This window comes from Anser anser, assembly GCF_964211835.1.
Source record: "Anser anser genome assembly, chromosome: 5".
Taxonomy (NCBI): Eukaryota; Metazoa; Chordata; class Aves; order Anseriformes; family Anatidae; genus Anser; species Anser anser.
In genome coordinates, this window is record NC_139725.1 from 53,112,757 (window position 1) to 53,127,803 (window position 15,047).

At 37.9% G+C, this 15,047-nt stretch overlaps 1 protein-coding gene across 1 annotated transcript in view; it reads left to right on the plus strand.

Moving 5' to 3' along the window:
* LOC310900832 (uncharacterized protein) overlaps positions 1 to 15,047 on the plus strand; it is a 566,674-nt gene that overhangs the window by 544,360 nt on the left and 7,267 nt on the right. The gene's annotated exons all lie outside the window — the stretch shown is intronic.

Here is a 15,047-nt window from a genome sequence, read left to right on the forward strand (position 1 = left end):
TAAAACTTGTGTCCCTTTCAGCTCTCCTTTCTCTGTTCCAGCTCTCCTTTGCTAGCCCCGTTCTGATCCCACCTTTGTGTTTTTCTGCAGTACTCAGAAACTCCTCAAAGCCAGAGTTCATAAGAAAGCCCAGAGAAGAAAGGCTACCCTGGGCTATGCGTTTTCAGGCTTGAGCCCACTTTTTGTATCTGATCAGGATTTATTTTATCATGTCAATGTGTTATAACAACACAATCCTTCCTATTGTCTACTGAATAAACTAACTCAGACTAGTTTAAAAATGCAAGCCTAAACTCTGTGTTTATAGGGAATCCTATAACTTGCTTGCATTTTTAAAAAAGAGGAAATAATGTTGTTAACAGACACAACTAAACAACAAAAATGAAAGATGAGGCTAAGCAATTCTCCTAGCTGGAAACTTCTGTTGTACACAGCAGCAAAACACAGACAACACAAGGGAGGAGCCACTGTAATTGGCTTTTGCTGTGATCTCTAGATTTTCGATTGAAAGGATCATGTCTAGGGTTCTATGCTGGTTCTTTTCTCATAAGCTCTCAGTACTTAGAAGTCTTTTCTTCCACTCTTAATTTGCCTGGAGCAAGGCTTTTATCTAGACTTTTAGCCAAGAGGCACCTGCTGAAATATTCATTGGCAGAAATTGTGCCATGGGTGTTTTTCCCCATTTGTCCAGTTCTGTGTCATTAAAATAGGGTTGAGTGCAACGAAAATAGGATTTGACACAGAAGAATGGCATTCGCTCAAAAACTTTATATAATAGGCAATTAACCCTTTTCAGTGCAAGAATTTAAATATTAAAGACTGCTGAATAGTACTCTTTGTCAATGGCCCTTTTGCACCACTTCAAAATAGAATTGAATATTACAACTTCAATTTGTGGGAGAATCAAATGATAATCTGCAAGCTTTTTTTGAGGATGATTTAAATAATTTGCTGTTTGATTTTTTTACTGATCTCTAACTGAAGGTGATGGTCATTTGAGAAAATACAAAGTTGAGAAAATGCCACGAAACCAGAGCCTTTAAAATTTTATAATATGCACCTAAAGTCTGTCCATCCTTCTCTCCTTCCTTTTGTCCTCCCTTTCTGCCTATCTTCCTGCCTGCTTTTTCCTAATACTTGGATAATCATAAAAATGATTCAAATGATATTTTTGTTTTGGATTTAGGTTTGGGAATGGAAATGTCAGTTTTCAAAAATCTCAGAGGATAAAATTAAAACTGAATCAAATAGGTACATGTAATTAAGCCTGGGGTATTTTTGACCTTATACAAAGTGGACCTCAAAGTTCACCAGTTAGCCTTCCTTTGAGTAGGGGTCAGGCTGGGTGAACTCTTGAAGGTCTCTTCTGACCAAATTATTCTGTGATTCTATTTTATGATTCTAATATGAGCAGATACTCAATGTACAGCGACAGAGGAGTATTTTTAAAAACAAATTTTCAAATGTAATCAGTTTTGCGGCATCAGGTGGTACAACAGAATTCTTCAGTATGATATTACTTCACCCTGTGTTTGAGGGTCTAATCCTAGGCCTGATCTGATAGTCCTCACAAGAATGTAAATCCAATGACATACAAGAAATTTCCTTGTAGACATATTGGAAATGTCCTTGCATGGTTGGATTCTGTTATCTGATAATATAGACATGTAATACTTTAACAACCTTTCTCTAAAGATCTCAAAGTACATGCTACACAGTCACAAATAAAACTGTGTAAAACTTGAAATGGAGAAATATTCATTGTCTCATATGTATCAGTATAAAAACGGACACAAAAATCAATCAGGTTTCTCAAAGATTTTGCAACAACAGTAATTCGTAAGTTACTACTGTGCATCCACAGGGTATATAGAGCATGCAACCAGTGGGTAGCAAAGGATGGGACAGTTTAATATACTATCCCTCTGTTTTCTTGACTACCACAATTCTGGGCTCCTTAGAGAACTGTCAGAATTTAAACAGCATTATTTGCTTAGGAAAGCTGTATCAAAACTTCTACAACTGCAGTGCTGTGTCTTGCAACCCCACCCTTAGTCTTCTTCCCTTGCATTGGAGAGACGTCCAGAAGGTAGGAGCAAAGCGAGCATGGAGGTGCCTCTGGGCAGTTTAATGGCAATTCTCTAGTATCTTTGGACGCTTATTCCCTTTTCATGTTTCTTTATGCAAGAACAAGGGCATAATCTGTTCAGAAATAAAGATCTTAACTATTCATGATTCATGAATAGTTACTGATTCATGAGTAAGATCATGAATCTACATTACATGAATAGTACTGATTCATAAGTAAGATCATGAATCTACTAAAAATATCTTTATATCCAGAGTTTTTGTTAAATGCATAGATTATGAGGGGAGTTACAAATAATGATCTCTATATATAAAGAAGTTTCAAAATAAGTAGCCAAAGTAAAAGCATGTAAAACATTTATATATTTATGATAGGACATAAGAAGAGAGGCAAATTCTTATTAGCTACATCCAGTTAAAATCTGGATTTTCTCCACAGCTTCAAATAGAGTTGCATTGATTTTGCGCTGGTGCAAGTGAGAACGGGACATAGCTTTCCATTCAGTGATCATACTGCAATGATAAATTGTGGCCTGAAGTGTGATTTTGCCTATCATCCTCCTCTCACCAACAGTTGATGGAGAACATTTTTTCCACAAATTTTATTTTAAAAGATGTTGACATTTTTGCAGTGTCAGATCAGAATACAGCAATATTCCACTTTGGGTGTTCCAGTTAAAGTTTCCCGGTGGAAATACATCACACAAGCCTAGCAAACAAAATCATAGTGCAAGCTCTTCTAGGACCTGGAGCAGGAATTTTGGCAGTCTTTTTATCCCCACATAGAATAATGAGAGTTTATTAGGGAGAGTGAAGGCAGGATATTTTGCATGAAAGCTACTCAATGGAAGTAAATTTTGTTCTGTTAGAAATGCACATTTGATTCGGTTGCAGTTTATGAAAAACTTTAGATGTGTATTTATGTTTATTCAGCAAGCATTCTAACATATGTTAAACAAAGAACAAACAAACAACAACAGCAACAACAACAAAGTCTAAGTCCAGTGAAAGAATTTAAATATTTTAAAGTTAGACAATGTGATAACTTCACTTGTTGGCATTTGGTTGATGGGAAGGAGTCTAGACCCGTAAGAGAGAGTCTCTGGGTACCGGTGATCTTCCCTAGATAATATCAGGAGGGATATATTTCTAAAAGATGCAATCAGAATGCCTGAAGGTCTCTAAATTCTAGACACTTCCATGCTGGGTGCTAACTCAATGGTGAGAAGTTTCAGGATCACAATTGCAATTTTCCTAAATGCCATGTGAGCTCTGTGTCAGTCTCTAGTGCTCCTTAGACCTCATAAAGTCTTTCAAAATAGAGATGAAGATCTGAATCAGATCATCTGCAGAGATGCAGACCTTGTGGGAGATCTGCAAAGGGCATTCTGGACTGTTAGACACCGACAAGTGCCCGTGCTCTGCCCAAAAAGAAGGAAGTACAGGGAAATATCCAAAAACCACGATCCAGAAGCATTTGTACTTTTTTCAACCTCCACAAAGCTAGGAATGAATTTTGCATAAAGTCTCCAGACTTCTGGACTGTCAATTACAGGGAAAAAAATATAAAAAAAAAAATCCAACAACTTCAGTTGTGTCAGAGTTTTTCAAACAGGTGCTCTGGAAGTAAATTTGCTAGTTTTACCCTTTTTATTTTATAGTCTGAGGCTATATTTACATCTTTCCACATTACAAATGCTGAGAAAAGATTGTCATCAGGACCTTGTGTCCTATCACAATGTTGTACATATATCACCAATTCTGCTCTGAGGCACCACCTCAGTGTAAATCTTGAGATACTTTATTGAAGTCAATGGAGTTAATTCCAGATTTACAGGAGCATCTCTGGCAACAGATTTTGGCCTTTGGCTGCTTTTTTTTCAGATTTTTCTTGGTGCATAATAGCATATGTGCTATTTCAAAAGAAAAAAAAAAAAAGTCATAATGCTGCCATGATAGAAGCACAAGTGCAGCCAAGGGTGTTAGAGCACAGTTCTTGATTACACCAAAATTGCTTAAGACAAGAGTGACTGCTTCATTGACTTAATGCAGATGTGGGATATGAAAGATTCTGTTGTAAAGAGGATTGGTGCTCTCAATAACCTCCTTTAAAAACAGCCTCCTGAATTAAAAATTAAAAGGAAGTAAGAAATGTGGTATGAGAAACTGCAGTAAATGAGAAGCAGAATTTTAATGGATAAATGTAAAATTATTTTTCTAAAGCAAAACAACCTGATAACTGTTTAACACCACTGAACAGCAGACAAAAAATTATAATTTAATAAAAAGGCACTTGGCATCATTGCTAAATGAACTTTCTCCACCATTCAACAGTACTCTGTCCAACCTGACATGTTATTAGTAGAATAAGCTTCACTTAACCCTGAGATTGGAAGTATTGGGAGTTAAATATAGCAATTCTGATTATGATAAATAAAAAGAGATGGAGAGTAGCAATAAACTACTTTGTGTCCCAAGAGGATGAACACATATAAAGTTTATGGATCTGGCACACAAAAGAATGATCATGATTACAGCTGGATTTCATTTCAGTATTTAAATTATGATCTTTGATTGGACACAGACAATTTTCTGATTGGAAGAGTAAATGCATTCCAACTTTCTTGTGTTAATTCACTTATTAACCAATTCAGCAATAACTTTTCCAAATATATTCCCAATATTCAGCATGAATTTGCTGGGTTTGGTCAATTCTCCTGCCAGTGCATGTGGATATTCAGATATGGGATATGCAGACCTTCAGAATTAATTCATTTAGAACTCCAAGTGAATATTTGTGGAGCAGTTCTGCTATAACCTCTAAGAATAATTCACATTGAAGGTACAGATCCAGTTTGGGCAGAGTCCCTTGTGTTGTAGGGGTACGCTTGGGAGAATAGGAGGCTGTTTCCTGCCCGTACGCCTCAGCCTCTAAAATTGCTTATTAGAAGCACAAAGTATGTACATATGCAGGTATGTACCACACAGACTTCATGTATTTTTTACCCTCTTCTTTCCATCCTGGGATGAAAAATTCACCTGAGAAAAGTATTTTTTAATAGTTTCCGATGTCCTTTAATTTTCAGTCCTGACAAGGAGAATGAATGACAATGAGGAGAAAAGCTGCTTCCATACTAACGTTATTTCCTTACTATCTCTGTAATAACAAACCCTAAAGATCAATTAGATAAAACACACACTATTGCTGTTTCTGTAGATGCAGAAAAAACTTTCAGTATGACACCCCAAATTTAAGCATATGTCACACTGCCTTAAAAAAAACACCAATACTTTTAGCCAGAAAAACTGAGCTAGAAATGGCCTTTAACGGACTGTTTCCAATATTTTCATTTAGTTTGAAAAAGCTTCTACTAAATTTTTAGCTTTTTGGCTTTGCTTCACGAACAGTGATGATCATGGCTCACCTTTGTATTGAGAGAGTTATTTGTGGAAAACCTGGGCTCAATTCTGTCTTGCCAAACAGCTCCTGAAAACGCAAGTAAACCAAGTAAAACTAGACTGAAAAAGGTACTCAACTTCAAGATCAGGTTCATGAAAAAGAGATCTCACAACATTACTCTCCCCTCACCATCTTCTCCGAGCATGGAAAAATCCGCCCAAATTCCCCTAGTTCCTTTTGGTGAAAATCTCTGTAGAATTTGCTCCATTAATTTGAATTCATAGATAGTACTTCTCTAAAGTAGCGAAGATTTATCCAACTATTTTGTGTTTAAATATGGAGCTTGAAACTCTAATCACAATTTAATTTGACTAAATACGTACATACTTTATGGTCAATCATCCAGATCTTTTACAAGGTCCCTTGGCTTTGGAATTACTAAGTCTCAAATGGTACTATATATGAGCCTTATCTGACATGACATATATTGAAACAGACTGTGGAATGATCGCTTAGAGATGAGAACCTTGCTACAGTTTTAGTGAACCAAAGCTAAGAGGCAAATTATTCAATTATAGTAAATTTACAGTAGTTTAATATTTGATAGAAGTGGTTCTTCTATCATCAGAGCATCATATTGAAAACCCTTGAGCAGCAAAATAGCTCCGGATATGCTGAGGATGTTTTAGCCACTTATTAAGAAAATTCATCTATCTTGATCTTTTTAATTTTTTTTTCTTGTATTTTTACTTTTTAAGATCACTTTGGCTCTTTGTTCAGTAATGGCTGAGATATATTTGGTGTATACATTAATGGTCCAATTTACCTTGGATAGCAGTGCACTAGAGGGAGGGAGACAGCAGTATTAGTGCAGGTATGCTATGGCAGAATTGTGGTTCTCTAATTAACCCATGGGAAGTAATTGCACTCTCAGAGTCTCTAAGGCAAAGACGACTGTTCTCTTTGAGTATAATACATTGAGGAATAGAGTCAATCCCAATTTTTTCCCTAAACTACTCTTCAGGTCACTGTTATATGTCTCCCCTTATAGATCTGTCCAAGTTAGGAAAGACTGTAGTAGTGAATTTAATCAAGTGAATTAGTTTTGTCAGGCAAGTGCTAGAGTTTCATGAATTTAAGTACACAGAAATTTATGGCAAGAATTCAGAAGCCTCTATTTTAAGACTTAATATTTTGTCAGTCCTCTTCTGAAGTCATATAATATGTTTACATTCAGTAGTTGCATTAGAGTTAATGCTTATGCAAATACAACAATAGCAGATTGCAATGTGTTTCAGCCCACCAGTTTATTATGTATCCAGCAATCCAGATGCTCGTGTTCCAAAATGGAGGATGACATTGTGTACAGTCTCAGTGATGGTGCAGTTATAAGACATATTCCAGAAAATCCTGTATGGAGGTAACTACACCTGCTGGTGACAAAGGTAGGAACATCAGTTCCTTTAAGGCTCTTCTCCCAAGTTACTTACTGATTTTACTCTGGATGTGGAGGAAGTTTTGTGTGTGGCCAGGAAAATGTAACATCCTGGTCTTGGGTGAAAACATTTATTTAGCAGTAGTTATGCATGCTCCCCTCAAACTTCTGAGCATTGACATGGACAAATGGTCAGGCCTTTGTTCCTCTCCATTTGAATGAGCATTAAATGTTCAATAAAGGTTCACACAAGCAGTACTCTAAATTCAGTAATTTAAGTGAAAGTACACTTCTTCACAGAGGGATGCATAAGTGTTTAATAAAGATTGCTTTTTCCATAATATGTGCACCAAGCTGTACTTTAGATAAATTATCTGTAGTTAGAAGGGTACAAAGATCACTAAAAGGGAACAGCGATGATCCTAATTTTCATTGTTGTTTGATCTGTTGGCACATATTTACCCATCTAGTCACAGTTCTACTTTGGATTCTTACATTACTCCAGATCCATATAAACAACAACCTACTAGATTTAATGATAATACACTTAGAATGCTCAGTCATTTATCTTGGAATTAACTCTGTTAAATTTGCTTCTGTGACATTTATAGTAAGTTTCAGTGCAGTTTCATTTGATTCAGGTACTTATTTATTAAGACTGAACATAACAGGAGTGCTATAGTACCAAAGGTATGCTGTTATTCTTGGTGTTATCATCACTTATTAAGAAAGACCTTCATCTTTCTATTTCTCATAGTGTAATGGGCAATTTAAGATGGACTAAGCAAAAAGATGCTATCTGTAATGCAGAGAAGATGGAGCATTTCTCTAGCCTTTTAACCCAAGAATTGTCAATTTCTATCAGCAGTAGCAGGGCTTGACACTTAGGGTAGCTTGAACCTGCTTTGCATACTGTGAATTCTTACAACAGCAGCATGAATTGTGACAGGGGCTAATTAGCATTTCCACCCCCTCTATTCGACTCTTTTATTTTTGACGACAAGTGCCAGAAGCAGTAGAGGAAGTTTAACTAAACCCAGATTAAGAAATTAGGCTCCAATTTTGGAAGTTAAAGAAGAAGATAGCTCTACATTTGTGGCAGGTACTTCCAACCATGTGTACATGTGAAAGCGATAATCACATCTTTATTCTTGTATGTTGAATGCACAACTGTTTGTGACTCTGTGATATTTTAGAACAATACATGCAGTGACTTCCAGCTGCCCCTTCAAGGTATCCATCCAGATCTCAGTGAAGCTAGTGACAGTCTTTCTGGTGGCTTCGGTTAACATTAATTTCTAGTTTTATGTACATAAGATAAAGCTGGTATTTCTGAAAAATGGAAATGGGGTATGACACTTAATTAACCTCCACCCAATGTAACCATCTCCTTTTGACCTTTTCTATGTGCTATGTAAGCCTTCCTGAAATCAGGTGAAATCCCATAGACCAGGGATACATACATCCACTGGGGTCTAGTAGACTGCGACTAAATAGACTCCACTGAGAAGGGAACATACAACCTACGTTTGTTATTACTATCCCTACTAATTATTTATATTGTAGTAGCCTGTAACAGCCTCATTCAAAATCTTTGCCTGCTACATGCCACTCTACTTCCAAGTAATTCAAAGTCTGTTACAGCTTGTAGCATCACACAAAGGTGCAATGGTGTTCAGCAGCTAAATAGCTGAACTAAGAAATGGACAGATCTTAGCCCCAGTTTCATGCCCTTATTGCTGGATATGCTGCCTGACATATTTATATATTATGTTTCTAAATACAGTATAATCCTTGCACAAGGTAAAAAGAATATAACTTTGTAGTCTAACATAACAAACCACCCTGTCATGTACCATTGGCTTCTCTGACTGAAACATGATATTGCTCTTAAAATAACTATTGTGTATTTTCTCATTATTGTCTTGTGCTCACGATGTATTCATGTATTGCATTTAGATCAAACCTCTCTGCAACACAGGCTTTTTGTTCTGGGTTGTTACAGCTCCTAGCACAGGATGAGATCCTGATAGCTGATCAGGGGTCCTAGCACCAGTGCACCATGAATAACAATACAAGCAACGAAGCAATAAAGAGCAAGGATGCTGATGACAGCACAGGAAAAAAAAAAAAAGCCAGATGAATATTGTCTGCAAATGTTTTAAGTAGTGATGATAAATAGTTAAAAAAAAAAAAAGTATAAAAGAGCCAGTGTTCCTATTCATGACAGCACTTATGCATGTGCTTAACATTATGTATGTGAAGAGACTCAAGATTTCAAGGATACTAGTCATATACTTAAAAATTAAGCTTCAAGTTATTGGAATACAGCCTTAATGAGGATAATTTAGATAGCCTAATATGCACAATGAATTAATCACCTGGCGGACTAATTATGCCTTATTGAAATGTTGATCCCAACTGTAATCATACCAAACTTGCAAAGCTGTTCAGAACTGAGGCGAATTGGAGGGTTCTCAGTGCAATATGTATGCAGAGATTCAGAGAACAGTCTGTCTCAAAGTTAGCAATGTTCCATGAGTCCTTCATGTCCACCGACTTTGGAGGATGGTTTTCATGTAGGAGGCTCAAAAGATGAAGGTTTATACTTTAGGAGTAAGGGGAGGGTTTCTGAGCACAAAGTTCAAGGGAATCGAATCAAATTGAGGGTGGGAAAAAGTGATGAAAGCAGTAGACTCTGATGAATTCCATCACCAGCTGAACTTTTGAGGGTCCCATCAAAAAAGACACTTACTGCATTATTAGTTTCAGATCAGTACATCAAGACGACAGATGCTCTCTCCGGTATGCTTCTCTGAGCAGGGTGCTTATTTTTAGAGAGATGTTAGGACGATGATTTTACAGTAGGATCTTCTGGGGCTTGTAGGTGTTGTAGGAGGTCACTTAAGGACTTCCAAAGCTAGTCCCTTTACATCTCTCTTTTGCATGTCTAATTTATTGCTTTGGTCAGCATATTCTAACTATGAATGAGGGAGCCATTTGATTCAGTATGTTCTGGCAAAAATCCAAGCATTCTGTGCAAACCTGACAAGTTAAACTTGTAACCTGAAGTCCCACAAATCACTACAGATGGAGAAAGTATGAGATATCTTTTGCTTTCTCAACTTAGACTGTTTTCTTCATGGGCAATAACACTAGGGACTTTTCAGCCTTTTGTTCTCTTTCCTTTCTGCTTTTTGATGTTGGATTTTACACTTAATATAAGAGATGTGGAAGGCAGGCCTTCTGCTTTTAGTGAGCAACATCACAAATACTGCTCTGGTTTCTACCTGACTTGTTCTTTAATTGCACAAAATTAAATAAAAGAACTTCCCCCCATTCTACATGTGTTTGGTTAATGTTCAGACACTCTTTTAAAAGCGCAGAACTTCAGTGCCTTTAGGATATAGCAATGCTTTATTTGGATTCAAGTGATTAAAGAGCTAATTTTCTTAGTGGGAGGTTAGTACATTTATACAGAGAAACTGCATTACAGGAATATGGATACATTTGAGTTCCACGGGGGCCCAGGGAATTCCAAATTCCCATCTCTCTGCTTGTAGCAGCAAAGACCATAAAAAAGAAAGAACGAAACAAACAACAACAACAAAAAAACAAAACAAAACAAAAAAAAACACTCAGTGTTTAGTATCTTCTGAGTCTGGTGTCTTCTGTGTAGCTGGAGACAGTTATGTTCAGTTTTCCCTAGGGGACTAACTTTTTCTGAAGTTGTCTGTTCGGTCCTTTTAATTGTAAAGTCATATAGTTAATTTCCTCTGCATTGATTTCAAATGATGCTGTAAATGTTATGTTCACATTTTGTTTCCATCTAAACAACTTGGTTGTTAATTCCTTTCAAAAACGTTGATTTTTTTCCAGGTTAAAAATTTGGATACAGGAAAGTAAAGATCAGAGCATAAAACCTGGGCAATACTATGTAGGTTTTGATTGTGCCATATAATTGTTCCCCGTTAAAAACAAGGCATTGCAACTCTGATATTATCCATTTTAAGTACATAGCAGGATTGTGGCAGGTATTTGGAAGGAGTATTTTTCCTATTTTTTTTATGCCCTACCAATTTGCTGAATTCAGTCTGAGAATGCTGTTCATTGTCCTGATAAATCAGTTGTCTGAATGCTTTTCCACAGTTTTATCTGGAATGGAAGTACCAAGACTTACATGATGAAGGGTTTGGTCTCCAGTCGTTAGCCAGGCAGGCATTTCACCCAAAGGAATGGAATTAATCAACATGGATTTCGGCCTGGATCCAGGAATTAGGATCCACATTTAAGCTCATAGAAATGTCATCTTCAATGACTACGTGGTTTTGGTTCATCTGAATGAATACTTCTCTTTGAGAACTGGTTCTTGTTGGATTATAACAAAGCCAAGTTGAAGTGAAATGTTTGCTAAGTGAAATGTGTGAACACCTTGAAGCACATGTGTTTTACTCCTTTTTCATTATCCAAGCACTAACCACTACATACTTAAAAGGCGTACATAGATATGATTGCTGCCCAAGTTGAAGTGAAGCATCTCCAGTCACCTTATGGAAAGTGTTATGCTGCTCCCCTGACTCTGGAGCCAATGTTCTGTGCTCTGCACACTCCTTCAGCTCATTGCCTGGTGACTTCTATGGGTTATGTGAAATAATGGAACTGCACTATGGAAAGGAATTTATTAGAATCATAGAATAGTTAAGGTTGGTAAAGGTCTCCAAGATCATCTAGTCCAACTGTTCCCCTACCACCAATATCGTTCACTAAACCCTGTCCTTAAGTACCATAACCAACCTTTTTGTAAACACCCCAGGGACAGTGACTCCACCACCTCTCTGGGCAACCTGTTCCATTGCCTGACTATTCTGAGAAGAAATGTCTCCTAATTTCCAACCTAAACCTCCCCTGGCACAACTTGAGGCCATTCCCTCTTACCTTATTGTTAATTATCTGTGAGAAGAGGCTGACCCCCAACTCCCCACAACTTCCTTTCAGATAGTTATAGACAGCACTAAAGTCTCCCCTGAGCCTCCTCTTCTCCAGACTAAACAACCCCAGTTCCCTCAGCTGTTCCTCATAAGACTTGTGTTCCAAACCCTTCACCGGCTTCATAGCCCTTCTCTAGACACATTCCAAGGCCTCAGTGTCTTTCTTGTACTGAGGGGCCCAAAACTGAACACAGTACTCGAGATGTGGTCTCACCAGAGCTGAGTATAGGGGAACGATCACCTCCTTGGTCTTTCTGGCTGTACTATTTCAGATACAAGCCAGGATGCTGTTGGCCTTCTTGGCCACCTGGGCTCACTGCTGGCTTGTGTTCAGGCTAATCAACCACCACCCCCAGATCCTTTTCCTCTGCACAGCTTTCAAACCACTCTACCCCAAGCCTGTAGCATTGCATGGGGTTGTTGTGGCCAAAGTGCAGGACCCGGTACTTTGCCATGTTGAACCTCATCCCACTGGCCTCTGCCCACTGATCCAGCCTTTCCAGGTCCCTCCGCATGGCCTTCCTACCCTCCAGCAGATCAACGCTTTCTCCCAACTTGGTGTCATCTGCAAACTTACTGAGGGTGCACTCAATTCCCTCATCCAAATCATCAATAAAGAGGATGGGCCTCAACACTGGGGAACACCGCTCATGACTGGTCGCCAGCTGTATTTCACTCTATTCACCATCACTTTCTGGACCTGGCCATCCAGCCAATTTTTAACTCAGCAAAGAGTGTACCCATCCAAGCCACGGGCTGCCAGCTTCTCCAGGAGAATACTGGGAGACTGTGTCAAATGCTTTGCTGAAATCTAGGAAGACTACGTCATCCACATCATCCACCAGGTGGGTCACCTGGTCATCGAAGCAGATGAGGTTGGTCAGGCAGGACTTGCGTTTCATTAACTCCTGCTGGCTGGGCATGATCCCCTGGTTGTCTTGCACATGCTGTGTGATTGCACTCAGGATTATTTGTTCCATAACTTTCCCTGGTACTGAGATCAGGCTAACAGGCATGTAGTTCCCCGGATCTTCCTTACGACCCTTCTTATAGATGGGCATCACATTAGCAAGTCTCCAGTCATCTGGGACCTCTCCAATTGACCATGACTGGAGAGTCATATTCCCCTGCCATGCAGAAGGATGACTGCACAGGATGCCCCAAAATGAAAAACTGGCAGACAGTTCCCTTAGCAATCGGAGGGAAACTGGGGTGGTAGGTTCCACCTGCCACTGAAAAGCATTTTTTTTTCCTGGTAGAAATTCTCTTCATTCATGCTTAGATATTTTTGCTTTTCTCAAAGTGCTAGCATTGAAAATGTATTTGATTTATGATGAGTACGTTTTACAATGCATTTCTCAGGCAACAAACACCCAATTCTTAATTTTCCATCTAGCTGAGTGCTGGACAGGCAAAATTTGGCTAATTACTAACTGGGGTTTAAAGAGCTAAACAAGGGTGGGTACAATATCCAAGCAAATCAATTGTTTCAATACCAGTCTGAGCTCTGCTCTGGTTTTATAAGAATGATGTATGAAATAAACTCCATTACCTGGGGAAGAGACTAGCAAATACTGTAGATATTTTATATTGTTGTTTAAAAGCTGAGGTGATTAATGCTAGATCCTTTATTTTAGTGACATAGCACCGTAATCTGAGTTCAGACAAGTTGGTTTATTGAAGGGAAACCCTTTTTTGTCTGCATTCCAAGATTCAAAAGAAAAAAATACAGGCTGGGATTACAGCCAGACTGAGGAGAACTGATGTAGTCTGTCAGTAAGCCCTCAGGTAACAATATCATAATTTATAAATTCTACCAACAATAGGATAGTAATTAAAGATGTAAGTTTCCCTTTTCCTGTCCCTATTTTTGGCAAAATAGATTTTAGAATGCTAAACTGTGTGTGTGTGTGTCCCAAAGCAAGGATTTAAACCAAAACGGAAAAAAAAAAAAAAAACGCTAAAAAAAAAACCAAAAAGGAGAGAGAGACTATACATAAAAAAATGGGCTTTTTGCTTCTGTTATGACTTGCTCTTCTTATTGCTTTTTCTTTAATAGGCTGGTGGCATGTTGGACTTTCTGACATGCATCACTGCATGATCCAGAATTGCTTTCTTACAAAGTCAGATTGGAACTTTTTGTGATTTGTTTTGATATAAAATGAGAAATACCACAGTGGCCTAGATCTTATGGTCACAAAAAATCTAAAAATTTCCTTGGAGCATGTAAATTTACCCCAGTGTGGCAAACTGTCCTATATCTGTATTTAGTGTTTGGGCCATTAATTCAAATAATTTTGTCTTCTGAACTAAGAATGGGGCTACATGTGGGAAAGAGGAAGTTGTCTAATACAAAAGAACCTTCTTCCCCAAATTACACCAACCCTAATTATTTCATACTCTAAGAACAGTGTAGGATCATGTTGAAAAATACAGTGAGGTTATTGTTGGCAAATGATGACATTTTAGTGGCAAACAAGGATGCAGATAACAATTATGGTACCACATCATTTTTGTTGACACTAATTAGAGCATTTTCAATGCTTGTTTAATTTCTGCTTATTTTATTTGCCCTTGAGTTATGGTCATAATTTTATGGAATGTTTCTACAATGCCCAGGACAATGGGGCACTATTTGCTACTGGGAAATGAGGGTAGTAGTGTACTAATAAAAATAGTAATATTAATAATAAGAAATTAATTATATCAGTTTATACTGTGATCTTGTCAGTAGTCATGAGTTAAGTGGTGTTGGATTAGTCCAACACTTAAATGGCAGTTTGTCAGGGAACACTTCTGTTTAACAGATGGTACTGAACAAGTGCCCAAGCATGGTGTTAGGACATTGCATTGCACTAGGTTCCACCAGACATGAAATTGAGGTCTTGTCCACTTACATCCGTAAAAATTAAATATCAAAATACACAGATATATATGTATGTATATACTAAGCATAAGGCCTAACTGCCATACCTACTGTAATCTGCAAAAATACTTTTCCTGAGTGGTGGTCACTAGATCCAATGAATATGGGTGAAGTCAGTCTTCGAGATTCTTTCTGCCAGGTCTGCTTCTATAGTACCCCTGATTAAGGTTATTTTTCACCTTGTGTGTTACACTGTTTAGCAATGTTGCC